General features: G+C 42.6%; 1 long non-coding RNA gene across 1 annotated transcript; it reads right to left on the bottom strand.

Moving 5' to 3' along the window:
* Nucleotides 1–16,897: 16,897 nt before the first annotated feature.
* Nucleotides 16,898–20,478, bottom strand: LOC133252070 (uncharacterized). The gene is made up of 3 exons (XR_009737803.1): nt 20,388–20,478; nt 18,477–18,679; nt 16,898–17,637 (listed from the first exon to the last, which is right to left on the bottom strand). It is a non-coding gene; the product is annotated as an uncharacterized LOC133252070 (long non-coding RNA).
* Between the last annotated feature and the right edge of the window lie 182 nt (nt 20,479–20,660).

Here is a 20,660-nt window from a genome sequence, read left to right as displayed (position 1 = left end):
GTTGGAAAAGTAATGTCTCTGCTTTTAATATGCTATCTAGTTTCCAGACCACCTGACCTGCCTCTTGAGAAACCTATATGCAGGTCAGGAAGCAACAGTTAGAACTGAACATGATGGAACTACAGACTGATTCCAAATAGGAAAAGGAGTATGTCAAGACTGTATATTGTCACCCTGCTTATTTAACTTATATGCAGAGTACATCATCATAAATGCTGGGCTGGGAGAAGCACAAGCTGGAATCAAGATTGCCGGGAGAAATATCAATAACCTCAGATATGCAGATGACACCACCCTTATGGCAGAAAGTGAAGAGGAACTCAAAAGCCTCTTGATGAAAGTGAAAGAGGAGAGTGAAAAAGTTGGCTTAAAGCTCAACATTCAGAAAACAAAGATCATGGCATCTGGTCCATCACTTCATGGGAAATAGATGAGGAAACAGTGGAAACAGTGTCAGACTTTATTTTTATGGGCTCCAAAATCACTGCAGATGGTGATTGCAGCCATGAAATTAAAAGACGCTTACTCCTTGGAAGAAAAGTTATGACCAACCTAGATAGCATATTGAAAAGCAGAGACATTACTTTGCCAACAAACATCTGTCTAGTCAAGGCTATGGTTTTTCCAGTGGTCATGTATGGATGTGAGAGTTGGACTGTGAAGAAAGCTGAGCGCCGAAGAATTGATGCTTTGAACTGTGGTGTTGGAGAAGACTCTTGAGAGTCCCTTGGACTGCAAGGAGATCCAACCAGTCCATTCTAAAGGAGATCAGTCCTGGGTGTTCATTGGAAGGAATGATGCTAAAGCTGAAGCTCCAATACTTTGGCCACCTCATTCAAAGAGTTGACTCATTGGAAAAGACCCTGATACTGGGAGGGATTGGGGGCGGGAGGAAAAAGGGACGACAGAGGATGAGATTGCTGGATGGCATCACCAACTCGATGGACATGAGTTTGAGTAGTCTCTGGGAGTTGGTGATGGACAGGGAGGCCTGGCATGCTGCAATTCATGGGGTCGCAAAGAGTTGGACAAGACTGAGTGACTGAGCTGAACTGAGGTTGGTCATAACTTTCCTTCCAAGGAGTAAGCATCTTTTAATGTCATGGCTACAGTCACCATCTGCAGTGATTTTAGAACCCAGAAATATAAAGTCAGCCACTGTTTCCACTGTTTCCCCATCTATTTCCCATGAAGTGATGGGACCGGATGCCATGATCTTTGTTTTCTGAATGTTGAGCTTTAAGCCAACTTTTTCACTCTCCTCTTTCACTTTCATCAAGAGGCTTTTGAGTTCCTCTTCACTTTCTGCCATAAGGGTGGTGTCATCTGCATATCTGAGGTTATTGATATTTCTCCCGGCAATCTTGATTCCAGCTTGTGCTTCTCCCAGCCCAGCATTTATGATGATGTACTCTGCATATAAGTTAAATAAACAGGGTGACAATATACAGTCTTGACATACTCCTTTTCCTATTTGGAACCAGTCTGTTGTTCCATGTCCAGTTCTAACTGTTGCTTCCTGACCTGCATATAGGTTTCTCAAGAGGCAAGTCAGGTGGTCTCGTATTCCCATCTCTTTCAGAATTTTCCACAGTTTATTGTGATCCACACAGTCAAAGGCTTTGGCATAGTCAATAAAGCAGAAATAAATGTTTTTCTGGAACTCTCTTGCATTTTCTATGATCCAGCGGATGTTGGCAATTTGATTTCTGGTTCCTCTGCCTTTTCTAAAACCAGCTTGAACATCTGGAAGTTCACGGTTCACGTATTGCTGAAGCCTGGCTTGGAGAATTTTGAGCATTACTTTACTAGCGTGTGAGATGAGTGCAATTGTGCAGTAGTTTGAGCATTCTTTGGCATTGCCTTTCTTTGGGATTGGAATGAAAACTGACCTTTTCCAGTCCTGTGGCCACTGCTGAATTTTCCAAATTTGCTGACACATTGAGTGCAGCACTTTCAGAGCATCATCTTTTAGGATTTGAAATAGCTCAACTGGAATTCCATCATCTCCACTAGCTTTGTCCATAGTAATGCTTTCTAGGGTCCACTTGACTTCACATTCCAGGATGTCTGGCTCTAGGTGAGTGATCACACCATTGTGATTATCTGGGTTGTGAAGATCTTTTTTTGTACAGTTCTTCTGTGTATTCTTGCCACCTCTTCTTAATATCTTCTGCATCTATTAGGTCCATATTATTTCTGCCCTTTATTAAGCCCATCTTTGCATGAAATGTTCCCTTGGTATCTCTAATTTTCTTGAAGAGATCGCTAGTCTTTCCCATTCTGTTGTTTTCCTCTATTTCTTTGCATTGATCTCTGAGGAAGGCTTTCTTATCTCTCCTTGCTATTCTTTGGAACTCTGCATTCAGATGCTTGTATCTTTCCTTTTCTCCTTTGCTTTTCACTTCCCTTCTTTCCACAGCTATTTATAAGGCCTCCTCAGACAGCCATTTTGCTTTTTTGCATTTCTTTTTCTTGGGGATGGTCTTGATCCCTGTCTCCTGTACAGTGTCATGAACCTCCATCTGTAGTTCATCAGGCACTCTATCTATCAGATCTAGTCCCTTAAATCTATTTCTCACTTCCACTGTATAATCATAAGGGATTTGATTTAGGTCATGCCTGAATGGTCTAGTGGTTTTCCCCACTTTCTTCAATTTAAGTCTGAATTTGGCAATAAGGAGTTCATGATCTGAGCCATAGTTAGCTCCCGGTCTTGTTTTTGCTGAGTGTATAGAGCTTCTCCATCTTTGGCTGCAAAGAATATAATCAATCTGATTTTGGTGTTGACCACCTGGTGATGTCCATGTGTAGAGTCTTCTCTTGTGTTGTTGGAAGAGGGTGTTTGCTATGAGCAGTGTGTTCTCTTGGCAAAACTCTATTATCCTTTGCCCTGCTTCATTCCGTACTCCAAGGCCAAATTTGCCTGTTACTCCAGGTGTTTCTTAACTTCCTACTTTTGCATTCCAGTCCTCTATAATGAAAAAGACATCTTTTTGGGGTGTTAGTTATAAAAGGTCTTGTAGGTATTTGTAGAACCATTCAACTTCAGCTTCTTCAGCGTTACTGGTTGGGGCATATGCTTGGGTTACTGGGATATTGAATGGTTTGCCTTGGAATGAACAGAGATCATTCTGTCGTTTTTGAGATTGCATCCAAGTACTGCATTTTGGACTCTTTTGTTGACCATGATGGCTACTCCATTTCTCCTGAGGGATTCCTGCCCACAGTAGTAGATTTAATGGTCATCTGAGTTAAATTCACCCATTCCAGTTCATTGTAGTTCGCTGATTCCTAGAATGTTGACGTTCACTCTTGCCATCTCCTGTTTGACCACTTCCAATTTGCCTTTATATTACTGAGTTGTAAAAGTTCCTCAGATCATGGGTACCAGTCTTTTGTCAGATATGTATTTTACAAACATTTTTTCCCAGTCTTCAGTGTGCTTATTTATTTTCTTAGAAGTGTCTTTTGATGACAGAAAAACTTTTCATTTAATGAAGTCTAATTTATCAAAACAATTTTGATGGTTACTGTTTCTTTGTCCTATTACATAAGAAGAAACCCTTAGCCTACCCAAATCATGAAGATATTCTCTGACATTTTCTTCTAAAAGTTTATGGTGTTAGCTTTCATGTTTAGGTCTATTAGTATGTGTATAATGTGAGGTGGAGGTCAAGGTTCAGTTTTTTTCCTTATGGATATCCAGTTTATTGATACTTATTTCCTTTTATTTACTGTACCATTTATGGATAAGAACTTCCTTTTCCTATTGGATTACTTTGACCCCCTGCCAAAAATCAAATGGCCACCCGAGTGGGCATCTCCTGCTCTGTGGATCCCATTGCTCTGTGAATCTTCATGCCACTATCACACTGCCTTGATTATCACAGCTTTCCAGAATACTTAAATCAGGTAATGTAAATCCTCCAACTTCGCTATTCCTGTTCAAGATCGCTCCAAATATTTGAAGTGTTTTGCATTTTCATATAAATATTAGGATCAGCTTATCAATTTGAAGAACTCCTGCTCATTGCATCTTGACTTTTGATGTGCAACACTCCATCCCCACTGTCCCTGAAGACTAGGAAGAGTGAAGAAATTGCTCCTTCATAAACTCTTAGCTGTATAGGGATTTAGCCAAGGACAGAATTTTTAATAGCCTGTTTAAGGTTTGTTCTTAATTCTAGGTGAAAAAAATTCCTCTTTCCATCTGACAAAAGTCATACAACCCCATTTCAATTTTACAATGAATATTCTCCTACAAGGACAGGTAAAGGATTGCACCTAAATCCTTCACTAAAATATAATTTACCCTTAGAAGGAGAGGATTCTCACACTTCATCATCAATTACTTCTGCTAGGAAGTCTCTTTTAAAAAGGGTTTATAGATGCAGAATCTGGCTGATTTCCTTTTCCATTTTCCTCCTCTTCATCTTCTTCATTATATTTCACCTCATTATCAACACTATAGCTGACAATTTACTGAGTCCTTCCTCTCCCCGACTCTATGCTAAGAACTTTATTCATAGCTCACTTAAACTTCACATCAGCCCTGTTTGGTCCGCCTTCACAGATGAGGAAGCTAAAACTCAGTGAGGTCAAGGACTTTCTCAAGGACCAGCGGAGATTAAGGGTGATACTGGGGCTTGAACTTGAATGGTTCTTACTCCAGAGACTGACGTTTTAGGTTATCTGCTATAAAAAGATATTTTATTAAACCTGTGCAATAGTATTCCCTTTGTCCATCTTAGGATCATTTAAAACGTTTGTCATTGTTACTGTTGTTTCTGTAACAAAGTATCAGGCATCCCTGAAATCATCTTCCTATACTCCTCCAACTTCTGCGATAATGCAGTGCTGAAGACATCTGGAAAACAAAGTTGGTTCAGTTGGTTTTTGCATTACACGGAGTTTTATAGCCAAAGTAATTTAACCTTCCCCTTTTCTCTTCACAGTGGTGAACTGTTTTCATAGTGTCTAAGGATTCCTTTATACATCATGCATGCCTCATTCCAGTCCTAAGCTATCTTTATGTATAACTCAAAGTAAAGATTGCCATGCCCCACTGATTTCCATCATTCAAGCATGTTGCTGAATTCCAATTATGATGACTCTTTCTGACTCAGCCATAGAAATCCAACTGTGCAGTTTGGATTTTTAGATTTCACTATTAACGAAGAGAAAGCCATTAGTATACTTTTGCATGGAGCTATATATAAAACACTTTGTACTGAACTCTTTGTTCCTGAGAATCCAAGTGAAAGTGTGAAAGTGTACACACTCACACACAATCTAATACAACTGCATAGATAACTTCAGTGTTCTGTGCTTTTGAACTGACTCTCAAATGGGGAATTGAAACCTTACCAGGTGCCTGTATTGATATACAATAACTACTGTCAGGATCAGAATGTTGATCTCTTCCCTTGATATAAACAGAGAAGAGTTAAAGGATTCACACCCAGGGAACCTTGAGAAAATTGGCTTTTTCTGAAGCTAAATGGCAGAGGAAGAAAGAAGCAATGACCCAGAGGGAAATATGCTTTGTGTATTAACTACTGGCTACAAACAAACCTTCTATCACAAGTTGATCAAATGGTGAGAAATGCGTTATAGCTCAGATCAAACATGAATACATTCATTGGTATAAATACCATTTTGAACATGTGAAATTAAATACAGGAATTTTCTTTCTTGCATCCATTCATTTTATTAAACAGATACCATATTTGTAAGCTTGATGGCTTTGGTAGAAAGCATGGAGAAAAAAGGTTGGTGCCCTCTGAGTTTAATTTTATAAAGATCACACACTAACGGTGACAGGTGGACGCACGCCGGGGTAAAGGCAAACTGGCCTTCCGTCCCAGACGCCAAAGGTGTGCTGCAGACGTCAGGGAAATGCCTCGTGGTTGGGAAAGGTGAGGAAACTCAGCAGGCTGGTCTTTGATGCCTAGGGCTTTCATTTTTAATTAAAGAACATAACTCTGGTGAAAAGTCATCATAGCCTCTCTTTTATATAGGGCTTGGATGATTGCTCTGTAAAGCGGATAATGATTGGGAATATGCCTAAAATCATACCTGGAAAGGGAGCCGTGCTAGGCATTACTGACAGGGCCACATATCGAATCAAATAACACACATTTAGCATTTCTTGAGCATCCCTTCAGAGACTACTCATGCCTCTGTAATAGAGGAGAAGCCGTTATCTCCACTTTGCGGATGAGAAAACTGATTCTCGGAACTGTTCAGTAACTTTTCCAGGGTCACGGTGCTAGGGAGTGGGCGACCCAGGAAAAGCAAACGTCACTTCTGTGATGGCATCCGCCCACATTGTCACGTTCCCAGAACACTTCTTCCTTCCTTGAGTATAGATTGATAATCCTAACTTACATTTTCTGAAAGGACTTTCTCATATACTGGGTGATGAAGAATCATTCCTCTCTATGGATGACTTCATCAGAATAAAACCCCATAAATAGCCTTATCTCCAGTATCCTTTCTTTCAGCCAGGGCCTCACCCTGACCCCAGTGTGGAACGAGGTCTCTCCTCCCTTTTTTTGACAACATGTTATCATACCCCACAATTTTATCAACTTTATAGTCTAGAGACTTATCCCACTGTCTCTTTGTAATCTCTCGTACAATAACCCAAGCCATTTGTCCTCCTCTGAGTGGGAACGTGGAACAGCTGCTCATGTAACAGTTTCTTAGACACTCAGAGACTAATAACTAACATTTCCTGCCCCTACCTTTTCTGAGTCAAGTACTGCAGCCTCCTTTGCCTCCTGCTCCTCCTTCCTCTTCTTCGTATATAAATTACTTCCACCTAGGGCCTATTTCCAAAATTGCTGATCATTTTAGTCCCTGTCCTCCAGCGTCTTTTCAGCATCTGGATGGATGCTCAGCGGGTGTCATGAAGACATTGCCAAACAGGACTGAGATTATGGCATCTGGGGAAAATTTGAAACATGTCTACAGGAATATTTTCTGTTGTGTTACAAATTATAGGCAAAACATTAAAGAAAATTGCGGTTTTCCCAGTTCTCACGTGGTGCGTCTTGTGTAAACTAATGCAAGACGAGAAAGATAGAGTCGTTTATATTGTTTTCCTTGTGTGAGAAAGATGCAGCCGCTTTGGAAAGACATCATGCTCTCTAAATTTAGTAATTATTCACATCTGTGTATTTGCATGTATAGCATAAGGGATGCCGAAAGGCTATAGAAGTTGAAAGGAGAAAGAAGTCACTCATTTAATAGAATCGGGCAAGACTTTGTAGAAGTCTTTGAAGAAGTAGCATTTGTGAGAGGTTTTAGAGAACAAGGAGCACTGTGACATAACGAACTAGGGAGGAAGAGAACTGCAAAGTGGAAAAACATCACAATCAGAGGCTTGAAGAAATAAACGCCTTTTGCTTGGAGAAGAGGGAAATAGTTCCATGCTGTGTCATCCACTTTGGTTGTCGGTATGTCAAGAAACAGGCAACCAGGCTGGAAATGGATGTTGGGGCTAGAATATTTAAGATATTTAAGCAAATTTGAAATTTCTCCCCCCCTTTTTTAAAGGTCATTCTGGCAGTAGAATGTACAATTAATAGATTTTCAGTAGCGAGATCAGTTTGGAAGCTGATGCCAGTATGACAAGACTGATCTATATTGAGGACTTATGTGCCCAGTGGAGAGTCAAGAGTACAGAATATAACATGTAAAGTCTGTGGTTCCAAGAAGAATAAAAAATGAGAAAAAGCTTGTGAATTTGATGGTTAGGAGATCACTTGCTCAACTTTGGAAAGTTCTCAGGAGAGTGGAGAAAAGTGAGCTGAGATGGCTCGACAGGGGTCAAGCAAAGGAAAATGAAGTGATGGCAGTTTGAGGGTCTAGGGCTGCTTTCTTGTTGACTGGTTTGTAGGATATGAGACTAAACCTTTTTTTTTTTTTTTTTTTTGGCTAATGAAAGGGGCCTAATGGAGAGAAACATATTAAGGAGGCAAAAGAAATGAAAGTCCCATAGAGAATGAGAAAAGATGGCGAAGATGGAGGCATGATCTTAGCAAACATAAGTGGTACGTTTTCTGAGATAATAGCAGGGAGAATGTAAAAGAATGAAATTATGGGAGATTTTGCAATCAAGAGGGGGGAAGTTGAGGGAGCTCATATTGAATAACATTAATTCTTTAGTTAAATGGATGAGGAGTCATCTATGAGTAATAATGGGAATAAAAGGTGCCCAGATTTTAAGGGGTAAAAAAGAGTTGGCGTAAGCTCCACGGAGAAGCAATAAAGAGCAGTTAAGAGGTCAGTTGCTAAGCAGCAGTGAGTGGCAAACCAGGAGAAGTGAGTAGTTCATACACAGACTGAGCATCTGTAGGATATTCAGCGTAGTGACAGCAGGGCGTCCGAAAAGTTCTTCACTTGTTTTGTTGATGATTTCATCTCTCAGATGTAGAGGACTTGATCAGGAAATTAGTAATTGATTCTTATTTCTGATCAACAAGAAGGAAAAATCCTAGGAGTACTGGCAGCAGCGATGATTTAACCTAAGAGTATGTAGCGTAGTTGGACAGATCGTCTAGATATTAGGCCAGTGGATGTCTGGAAAGTCCCATGAGCTCAGCAATGTACCAACAGAAGAAGCTAGGAGTGCCACCTGTCCGTGGTAAACACAAAGAGAACCCTAGGTCAGCTTTAAAACTGACACAAGGACCAACTAAGAAGGAATCTGGGAAGATGTGACTTAAGAGGAACATGAGGGAAAATCACTTAAGGAAGTTGACAATACATCCCAATGCTGGGATGTGGCCAGTGTGATCTTGGATTGCATTGCTAGAAGCAGCATGCAGAACAAAGGACACTCACTCGGCAGAACTGAGTTTCGGTTGCCTTGTCCAAAAAGACGTTAAATAGAACTCTGCTGTTGTCTTGGGTTTTTGTGGTAGACTCCAAAGGACACGAATAGCAGTGCAAGAGTGATCGGAGTCCTCCCATGTCCAACGGGGTGTGCTGGGTCACTTTCATGGAACATGTTAGCAGATCATAACTCCAGTTTGAGCTCAGCATGAGCTCATCATCCACCTCAAAGGAGGTTAAGGAGAGGGGCATAGCCTGTTCCTGAAGCTGAGACAGGGAGGCTTCAAGAGAGCACCTTACTAGCTTGGCTCTTAACCCCTGAAGTTTGGGACACAGAGACATCCCATCTATATGTCCCTGGAAATCTAAGACGGGCAATCTCGGTGCAGGGATCCCTGAGGGGTACAGCAGTGAGAAGACATGTTGGAAGGGACGCTTGCTGCCTTTAGCTGCAGAGAAAGGGTAGTTTCCAGGGATTTATTTGTGGACTCAGCTCAGCAGGAGAGCACAGATGTGCAGACGTGATGTGCCCCGACACCCAGAGCATGGAAAAGGTTGTCAGTGACCAGCAAAAAAGAGGAAATTTGTTTAGATCACATTGCTCAAACTGTAACCTTCATCAGAAACACCTAGTGAAAGTGAAGTCACTCAGTCGTGTCCGACTGTTTGCAACCCCATGGACTGTATAGCCTCCCAAGCTCCTCTGTCCATGGAATTCTCCAGGCAATAATACTGGAGTGGCTTGCTATTTCCTTTTCCAGGGGATCTTCCCAACCCAGGCATTGAACCCAGGTCTCCTGCATTGCAGGCAGACACTTTACCGTCTGAGCCACCAGGGAAATCGAAACACCTGGAGGACTTGTTAAAACAGACCACTGGTCCGTACTCCTGGAGACTCTGACTCCTTAGGAAAGAAGGGCCCCCAGATGTGGACTTCCGACAAGCTCCCAGGTGGTGATAATGTCATCAATCTGCGGACCACAGTTTGAGAAGCAGCGGCTCAGAGGTCATCAGCTGAGCATCTCAGAGGAACAGGCAAAGGTGCCACATAAGAGGAAGAATCACCTTTGCGCATCTCTTAGGCCCAGAGGACACCAGCAGGTCTAACTGGAAGGCCAGGTTCTCCTGGTCTCTTCTCCTCCAGCCCAGCCCGCGGGTGCTTAGGAACAGCAGCCGGCAAGGGGAAGAGCTCTGAAACAGGTAACCACACTGTCCCCAGCTCCAGGCTTCACAGACTGGGGCAGATCTGAGCAGGGCCAGGGGATAAGCCCTCAACTGGACGTGTATTTGGAATGTGGACTAATCTAGGGTGAGTTGGACTGGAGTTACCAAGTTCTTAGATTTTTTCGTGCCTAAACAAAGGGACTAATCATCTTTCTCATGGTGGAAAAGCTACGGGAGTCTGTTTCAAATTTTGCACGCAGACGGAAAAAGAACTGCTTGGAAAAGAATGGATACAAGGATAACGCTGAGCGAGCCCAGCTTGTTTAACCAGCCAATCACAATGTCTCAAGAGGAGTATTTTTCAAACTCTTGTCTAGTTCAGAGAAGTACAGCCAAGCCAACAGGTCCCACGCAAGGAAACAGGGAGCCTTAGCTTGGGGAGGATGGAGGAGACATAACGACACCCTTGAAGTACTAAAGGGCCGCCTTGTCGAGGACGGATTCCCCTTCTATGAGGTGGCAGGGCCACTGTTAGCTTAAGTTAGTGGAAGTGGTGGGAGAAGTCTGCTTAGGCTCCATGTAAGGAAGATGTAACAATTAAAGCCATGTTACCAACACCAAGTGATGGGCGCTTGCCCTTGAAGAGAGTTTTTCACGTGGTGGAGGGTAGGTTTTGGATGCTCCCTAAGCACATTAGCTCAACAGCAACATTTCACAGCAGGTGTGGTGAAAGGTCAGTTCTCCAGGCTGCGGTCATCAGTACCTGCCTGGTTCCCTGTCCTCCAGGAACTTCAGCGGGTTCCCCCAGCCCCACACTGCAGCTCACCCCTCCTCGGGGTCCTGGGCAGGTCCCGCCTCAACCTAGGGGAAGAACAGGGGTCTGGGGAGGGTACTTTGCACACTCATGGTTTTAGTCCGGGTTATTTGAAATGGACATGGGTTTGAGTAAACTCCGGGAGTTGGTGATGGACAGGGAGGCCTGGTGTACTGCGGTTCATGGGGTCGCAGAGAGTCGGACACAACTGAACTGAACTGAACTGAGTTGAAATTTGGGAAGCGGGCTTTTACAATCAGGCCTTTCTGCAATAAAGTTGCAAAACAGAATGCCTGCAACCTGCCTGGTACCCAAGCGGACGCCTTCTCTTGCCAGCCTCTCCCTGCTGTCCTCAGTCACACAGCTCAGCAAGGGGACCACTGAAACAACTCTCTGGGGAGCCTGGGGCTGATGAGAAACCAGGGGGGAGCCAGAGACAGGGTAAGCCACATGGAGAGTCACAAGGCCAAAGGGCGACCGGAAAGGTGATGCGCGTCTGCAAGGACAGAGGCAGACCCAGGAGGAGGGTAATGTGACCTCGTGCCCGACTGTAAGATGCAGAAGTTTGTTTGGGAGGCCTTGTTTGTGCCATCACAGGCAAGCACGGTGATTAGTTATGCCCATCAAAACTCTGCACAGACAGAAAGGCGTTGTGTCTCTAGCCCAAACGTTGACATAATCAGGTAGTAATCTGGGATCAAGAAATTCTTAAGCCTCCACCTCAAATAGCTTCCAAATGTCCACAGGGATGCCGAAAAATATGAGTGGGGTCAGGTGACCACAGGAAAGTCATTGTGACAGCTGCAAGCCTTAGCATTTACTTCATGAAACAATGGCTTTTAGACAACTGTCTTTCCAATTTGTTTTCAACACCGCAGCCAGAGTGTTCTTTTCAAAACACACATCTGATCGTGTCAGCAACCTGCTTAAAACCCTTGAATGGCTTCCCACTGCTCTTGGAATAAAGACCAAATCCTTAACTAGGAGCTGCACCGCCAGGCCCCTCTAGGGGTTGTGCGTGGCGGGGGTGGGGGGGGTCCACCTTTGCACGGGCTCTTCTCTGGGTATCAGAGGCTCCTTCCCCCCTCGCCCCCCAATTCCTTGGTTAGCTTTAACTCAACCTGGTGCTTTAGATCTCAGCTCAAACAAACCTTTCTCAGGGAAGGCTTGCTGTCCCCCACCCCACCCCCTCTCACTACTGCCCCCCACCCCACCCAGTTCTTTGTTCTTTGCTTTTCAGAGGGCTCCAGTCCTGTCTTCTAAAGCACTTATCTCAGTTTGTAATTACACATTCATCAGCATCGTTTCCTGCCCTCCCCCTCCCCCGCCAGCCTCTCAGCTCCAGGAGTGAGAAAGTCTTTTTTGTTCACCGCCTTGTCCTGAACCCTAACATTGTGCCTGGTTCAGGGGATGCCCTCAATACATTTATTTTTATTTTTACTTTTTTTGCTGTTGTTGAATGGGTAAAGGGATGGCAGAAACTGGGCTTTCCTTCCTAAATCTTCAATTGTCTAAAGAGTGGAAAGTGTTAACCAGCCATCAGAACAAAATTCTTAGTCATATTTCCTGTGCCTCCATGCAGTGATTTATTTTAAAATGCAGAACCCTATGAGCTCTAATCTTCCTTCACATTATATAGAAATCAGTTCATCAAAATAACCCTCTAACTCTACCTGGTATTCTCATTTATTCTCCATTTTCTCTGGAATGAATTTAAGTAGTCCTTCTTAGGATTCATCTTCTTCTGGGAGCTCGTATAGAGAACATTTTACTTTAGGTTAATTCAGTTGAGATTTTATTTAAAGGCACCCTAAGTTACAGACACTGACAGGTAAATGTTTATGAAAAGATAATATATATGCACTCTGTATGTGTGTATGTCTATCAATCCACCTAAAAATATGTGTTTTCATGACTTGAATTAGAAAAGATTGGATTTAGGTAAGGAAATCATTACAGTGTCGAAGTTTCCACCCCCAGATTCTTACCAGCTCCAGCTAAATTCTGCAGGATTTGGTGGAATAAGCAGACAGTCGTGATTTCCTTCTGACTGGCTGAAGGACATGTCCTTTCCCTCCTAATGAAATCCTTCAATGGTGAGTCATAACGCCAGAGGCACTGTTCTCCAAGACTCCATCTCTGCCTATTTCTGATCCAAATTCTGAAAAAGAGCACGCATCTAGATCCAGCCCTTCAGATCTCTGTGCGACTGAAATGTACATTTCCTTTCTAATTTATTGCTCTCTTTCTTGTATCTTCTGCAGTGAATCGACAGCCACTGGGCAGGAGTGGTCGACTTCAGTGACCACAATGACAACAGAGAATAAAGAGCCTGCTGTCGTTCACCGACTGGGCTGTGGTGGTGAATGTCTCTTTCAGAAAGCCACAAAAATGGACATTTAATCATTTGCTGAGTCATGGTAGAGCCTAAGCCAAGTCATCTAGGCAAACAAATTCCTCTATAACTATCTACAAATGACAAAATGTTATAAAAATCTGTTGATTTCCTTAAACAGTATCCATCTGATACTTGTGCCCCTCAGAAAAGATATTTTCCTGAAGTACATGGAAAGAAGAAACAATTCTTCCATTTATTCTCTAACAGTTCAGTTCAGTTGCTCAATCGTGTCCGACTCTTTGTGACCCCATGGACCGCAGCACGCCAGGCCTCCCTGTCCATCACCAACTCCTGCAGCTTGCTCAAATTCATGTCCATCGACTCAGTTATGGATACAGCTATCTCATCCTCTGTCGTCTCCTTCTCCTCCTGCCCTCAATCTTTCCCAGCATCAGGGTCTTTTCCAATGAGTCAGCTCTTCACATCAGGTGGCCAAAGTATTGGAGTTTCAGCCTCAGCTTCAGTCCTTCCAATGAACACCCAGGACTGATCTCCTTTAGGATATACTGGTTGGATCTCCTTGCAGTCCAAGGGACTCTCAAGAGTCTTCTCCAACACCACAGTTCAAAAGCATCAATTCTTTGGCGCTCAGCTTTATAGTCCAACTCTCACATCCATACATGACTACTGGAAAAACCATAGCCTTGACTAGACGGACCTTTGTTAGCAAAGTAATGTCTCTGCTTTTTAATATGCTGTCTAGGTTGGTCATAACTTTTCTTCCAAGGAGTAAGTGTCTTTTAATTTCATGGCTGCAATCACCATCTGCAGTGATTTTGGAGCCCCCAAAATAAAGTCAGCCATTGTTTCCATTGTTTCCCCAACTATTTGCCATGATATGCTGGGACCAGATGCCATGATCTTAGTTTTCTGAATATTGAGCTTTAAGCCAACTTTCTGTAACACCCTCTAGTTATTGTCCTATTTCTTTCTTTTTTTCCCCCTTAATTTTTTATTGGAGTATAGTTGCTTTACAATGCTATGTTTGTTTCTCCTGTACTGCAAAGTAAATCAGATATTTGTATACTGGTTCCAAATAGGAAAAGGAGTTTGTCAAGGCCGTACATTGTCACCCTGCTTATTTAACTTATATGCAGAGTACATCATGAGAAACTCTGGGTTGGGAGAAGCACAAGCTGGAATCAAGATTGCTGGGAGAAATATCAATAACCTCAGATATGCAGATGACACCACCCTTATGGCAGAAAGTGAAGAAGAACTAAAAAGCCTCTTGATGAAAGTGAAAGAGGAGAGTGAAAAAGTTGGCTTAAAGCTCAACATTCAGAAAACAAAGATCATGGCATCCGGTCTCATCACTTCATGGGAAACAGATGGGGAAACAGTGGAAACAGTGTCAGACTTTATTTTTGGGGGCTCCCAAATCACTGCAGATGGTGATTGCAGCCATAAAATTAAAAAATGCATACTCCTTGGAAGGAAAGCTATGACCAACCTAGACAACATATTAAAAAGCAGAGACATTACTTTGCCAACAAAGATCCATCTAGTCAAGGCTATGGTTTTTCCAGTAGTCATGTATGGATGTGAGAGTTGGACTATAAAGAAAGCTGAGCGCCGAAGAATTGATGCTTTTGAACTGTGGTGTTGGAGAAGACTCTTGAGAGTTCCTTGGACTGCAAAGAGATCCAACCAGTATATCCTATAGGACATCAGTCCTGGGTGTTCATCGGAAGAACTGATGTTGAAGCTGAAACTCCAATCCTTTGGCCACCTGATGCAAAGAGCTGACTCATTTGAAAAGATCCTGATGCTGGGAAAGATTGAAGGTGGGAGGAAAAGGGGACGACAGAGGATGAGATGGTTGGATGGCATCACGGACTCAATGGACATGGGTTTGGGTGGACTCCGGGCATTGGTGATGGACAGGGAGGCCTGGCGTGCTGTGGTTCATGGGGTCGCAAAGAGTCAGACACGACTGAGTGACTGAACTGAACTGATCCCTTCTTTCTTGGATTTCCTTCCCATTTAGGTCACCACAAAGCAATGAGTAGAGTTGCTTGTGCTGAATAGTAGGTTCTCATTAGTCTTCTGTTTTATACATTGTAGGGTGTACATGTTAATCCCCTAATCCCAATTCATCCCACCCCACTTCCCCCCTTTGCAATCCATACATTTGTTCTCTGTGTCTGCGTCTCTACTTATGCTTTGCAAATAGGTTCAGCTGTACCATTTTTCTAGATTCTATATATACCTGTTAATATATGGTACTTGTTTCTTTCTTACTTCACTCTGTGCGACACTCTCTAGGTCCATCCATGTCTCTGCAAATGGCACACATTTGTTCCTCTTTATGCCTGAGTGATATTCCGTTGTGTATATGTACCACATCTTCTTTATTCATTCCTCTGTTGATGGACATTTAGATTGCTTCCATGTCCTGGCTATTGTATATATTGCTGCAGTGAACGTTGGGGTGCATATATCTTTTCAAATTATGGCCTTCTCCAGGTATATGGCCAGGCGGGGGGTTGCTGGATCATACAGTAGTTCTATATTCAGTTTTTTAAGGATCCTTCATATTGTTCTTCATAGTGGCTGTATCAATTTACATTCCCACCAAAGATGTAAGAGGGATCCCTTTTCTTCAGACCCTCTCTAGAGTTTATTGTTTGTAAATTTTTGGATGATGGCCACAATGTAGTTTTGATTTGCATTTTTCTAACAACTGCGGATGTTGAGCATTTTTTCACGTGCCTCTTAGCCATCTGTATGTCTTCCTTGCAGAAATGTATATTTAGGTCTTCTGACTACTTTTTGATTGGATTTCTTTCTTCTTCTTCTTTTTTTTTTTTTAGCTGCATGAGCTCTTTGTATATTTTGGAGATGAATCCCTTGTCAATTGCTTTGTTTGCAAATATTTCTCCCATTCCGAGGGTTACCTTTTTACTTTGTTTATGGTTTCCTTTGCTGTGCAGATGCTTTGAAGTTTAATTAGATCCCATTTGCTTATTTTTGTTTTTATTTTCATTGATCTGGAGGTGGGTCAAAAAAGATCTTGCTGTGATTTATGTCAAAGAGTGTTCTGCCTGTGTTTCTCTCTAAAAGTTTTAGAGTGTCTAGCAAAATGGCAAACTACTCCAGTGTTCTTGCCTGGAGAATCCCAGGGACGGGGGAGCCTGGTGGGCTGCCGTCTATGGGGTCGCACAGAGTCAGACATGACTGAAGCGACTTAGCAACAGCAGCTGTTGCTTTTGTCTTTACATTTGTCTTTAATCCATGTAGAGTTTATTTTTGTGTATGATGAAAATAATTTCATCCTATTTCTCACCATAGTTCCACAGCCAGATTTCGTAAAGAAAATGGGTCTGTAACCCCTGTGTCCTTTTTTTACCACCTAGTTTTTCCTGAACTCCTTGTTTGTCTTTCCACTAAATAACTAAGTCTTTTTCTCACAAAAATACTAGAAATCTACTCCAATAACTGTTTAAAATTTACTTATTTTTAGTTTGAGGATAATTTCCAGTATCTTTTAACATTAGTTTCTAGCTTAATCTAAAAGACGTGGCCACTCTTCTTGTCCTTTCTAAGACTTGCAGTTTTCATTGACCCTGATGAGACCCGGAGGCTTCAGGGACAGAGCTCTGAAGAGAGCATCTTCCTTTTCATGAGACAAGTTCTGGATTCTAGCTACCGGTGCCAAACACCGGTAAACACCAGGGTCCCACCTTGCCTTGGTCTCCTCTCCTTCTCTTTCAGAGTTCTCATTCCTCTTCAGATTTTCAACTATCACCTTTTTCAAGTGAGCCCCAAATTTTCTTCCCTAGCCCTTACCCCTTTTCCAGAATTTCAACCTCTCAACTTATCTCACATTGCTGACTATCTTGGTAACACTTTCACATCATCGTGCCCCCTGTTTCCCCTTCCTTATCTCTCCATGTCAATATTTTCCACTCCCTAAGACTTGAAAGCTCACATTTGTCTTTGACTCCTCCTTCTCATATAATTTCTGTATCTAGTCAGTGATAAAAGCCTTCTCTAAAGACCTCTAATGTCTGTCCTGCGTCCCATGTCCGCCGCCACCACTAAAGTCCAGGGTCTTTCACGTCAGGTCTAGGTTTTGGCAGTATGCTTCTAACTGGTTTCCCAATAATGTGCTCCATTCTCCATCCATTTTTCACCCTGCTCTCAGAAGATTCATTTCACCACTTAAAGCATCATTGTCTAGAAGAAAAATTCCAAATACCCAGGTGTGGCAGGAAAGCACTGTGAAATATTCTTTAATGAGAGATCTCCTCACCTGTTTCTCCCTACCCCATTCCACAAGGCAGCCCAGCTTTTCAGCGCTCTTCTTCCTTGGAAGGAAATTTGTATTGACTGATACCTTGCAAGGCACTTTCTTGAAACCTGAGTTCCCTGAAGACTTTGAAGTTAGCCGTTGGCGAGAGAGGGATTCCTGCAGATTCAGAGACAGGCTTAGAGCTCACGGTCATAGAGAACTGAGGGTGTTCCTTATGGTGATGCCCCCCCTGCCCCACCCCGCCACCAAAAACACAACCTCACACACCTTGGCTTTAGGGTCTACCCAGGGGGTGGGACCATGTTCAGAGCCTTAGCAGAGATTCCTTCATGCCACTGTGTCTCAGGACAGCAAAGTCGCAAGACATCAGAGGGCTGTCATGGACTCAGTAAATGAGAACAGTCAGCATCTTCAGACTGGAGTAGTTAGATCCTGTATTTCTGGGACCCATGTAAGCTCCCAGATTCTGGTGTGATCTTGGAATGCCTGTGTGCATGGGCTTCAGTCATGTCTGACTCTTTGCAACCCTATGGACTGTATCTTGCCAGGTTTTTCTGTCCCTGGGATTCTATGGGGGACAGCAAAATAAGGCCTGGGTTACCCTCCAGTTTGGGGTCAGCTGGTTAGAGATTATCTGCAAGTTGCCTGGAACATCTCATTGGCCATGCTCTGAGCAGTACTCTGCTGAGATCTCCAGAAAAATACATGTTCAGTTACAGAAAACACAGCCTTTTAACTTACCAAGAGCGTTCCCCTTTGGATTTCTTCATGCAAAACTCCAACAGCACATCTCAGGTGGGAGGATGTTTCAGTGACACCATAGGTGAGTGCAAAGCCCAAAGATGACCTTGTCCTTTTCTTTACACTTCAGTTCAAAGATTAACTCACCCACTTAGCATCTCTGCATGTAGCTTGGCAAGTACTATCATCACACATCGACCCTGACTATTTAGCTCATGTGTATGTGCTTTGAGTAAGTCGGAGATGATATGTACCTGGAATCGTGTCTTCTATACCTTTCCTAGCTCTGGCTCTCATTACACCTTTGTACTTTAGTGCTCAGTGGAAAACTTTTGAGCCAAAGTGAACGGAACTGAACTCTTGACAATGGCACATGTCGGTGATTCCGTGTAGCTCTGAGGCAGATGAACATCTCGGCGCCCTCTTCCTTGCAGAACTCTGTTCTCTCCACGTCTCCCTAGAAGCACAGAGAATGCTGATAGCCTCAAAGAGTTCAGAAAGCATCAGGAGCAGAAGCCATGCAGCCAACCATGTTTGTTTTTTTTTTTTTAAATCCTTAGTGGGCACTACTGATTGTTTGACCCCACATAAAACATAGGTGTTAAGGCAGTTCCCTGCAAGCTTTTTATTTGTGCCAAGTGAAAGCTTTCCAAGAACGTCCATTTAGAATCCAGGAAGTTTTATTAGATATGTACGTGTCACCGTCAGAAAAATTAAATTCCAAAGAAAATCATTTATTATGTAATATGGAAAAAGGATAACTCTAAAGACAAAAGTCAACTGTATTTGAATGAATTATCCATTCATGTCGGGCTCTGTCTCCCTATTCTTCATTAAGAATTTATTGATTTCTTAGAAGGAAAACCTACTATACAGTGACTCCATATCAATATTTAATGCAACAGTGCCTGGAGCACTGGATTTCTTATTGTGAAAGTGGGGAAGGAAATTAAGATTCTGCCCTATTTTCTAATGGTGAGACCTTCAGATACATTACAATTTTGTTGCTCTTTACATCCTAGGAGTGATAATGATCAGGTTCTTTGTGTTTGTTGATATGTTCTTGCTAGTTTCATTCTGTCAGACTTATCTGCAGCATTTAATGTTATTGATCAGTCTGGAAAGTGCTAGGATTCCCCCAAACTGCTACAGTTACATGGTTGGCTCTAATTGTCAAAAACATGGGAGTTATGTGTCTTCTCTATTGGATTTCTAAGATATCCACTGTTTCCCTACATTTTCTGAGGGCGGTCCCCTCATGTACTAATATGCACAGCATAGCAGCAAAATTCCCAACAGATTTTTGCTTTCATTCTTAAATCTACTACCTTCAGGAAAAGCTTAATATATTCCTGACAATTGACAAGCCTCTTGCTATTCCTCTGCTGCCAGCCTATCGTTCAGTGTAAGAAAGGTATGGTGATTCTACTGCTGCCTAGATATTGACTCTGATAACATCAAGTTTGTCTAACACAAAAGACAGGACATTTGTAAAACATGAACAGGAAAGAAGCAGACACTATCCAAAATGTATAGAGATTTACAGTCCTAGCCAGGGCCTTGTATTGTTTGGGTGGTCAAGTGGGGGGCGGTGGGCAGGGAGCAGCGGGATCTTGCCTTTGTTGCCGTTGGTTTTCCTTCTAGAATGCCTAACAGCATAGAAATGAGAAAGCTTCTTACAGGCAGTCAGACCTGAAATGTCCTTATTTAGTCCTTGAGTTTGGTTATAAATGATTCTAGAACAACTCCATGAAATAAAAGTTGCCAAGATTATCCCCGGCAAGAGCAGCCCCTTAGAGTGTTCCCTCACAGCATTTTCCCCACTTCTCACCACTGGACTCATTAGCAGATTTGCACAAGTGAGTGAGACTTCTCCATGGACTTGAATGCAGTTGGAACAAATAAAATTAAGTACACAGAAAAGTACCTTGGTGACAAAACCAGTTAGATCATTAAGTGCCTTCAGAGAATCCGTCTCTGAAAAAGCCATTCAGCCCAAATTGTAATAGATATATTAAAGCCAAAGCAGAATTTCTCCTTCTTATAGTTTTCACCCCTGGTATTTCCTGTTGCTTAAAGACCACTGTATTTTGGATCACATACTACTGTTGCCATCCAAATGAATCAGCACCAAGAAACGAGCTCTTCATTTTAAGACAGCTCACCACAAATACACGATACCATCACCCCTCATCTGTGGCCACTCCCTTGCCAGATTTCTGCGGTGGCTGGGTTTGAAGTCAGCCAGCCAGCTGCAGAATGGAGAGCACTCATTAAGTCGTCCCTATGGAAATAGACTTCTAATGATATTCTGTTTATCCAAATACGGTATTGCTTCCAACTGTGTAACAGTTGGATATACATACGTACATACATACATAGTTCAATATATATATATTCCATGTGTGTCTGTGAACATATGTGTAAAATAATTGCTT

This window comes from Bos javanicus, chromosome 7 (assembly GCF_032452875.1).
Source record: "Bos javanicus breed banteng chromosome 7, ARS-OSU_banteng_1.0, whole genome shotgun sequence".
NCBI lineage: Eukaryota > Metazoa > Chordata > Mammalia > Artiodactyla > Bovidae > Bos > Bos javanicus.
Note: the sequence above shows the minus strand (reverse complement) of the source record. Positions and strands in the feature narration are given on the sequence as shown.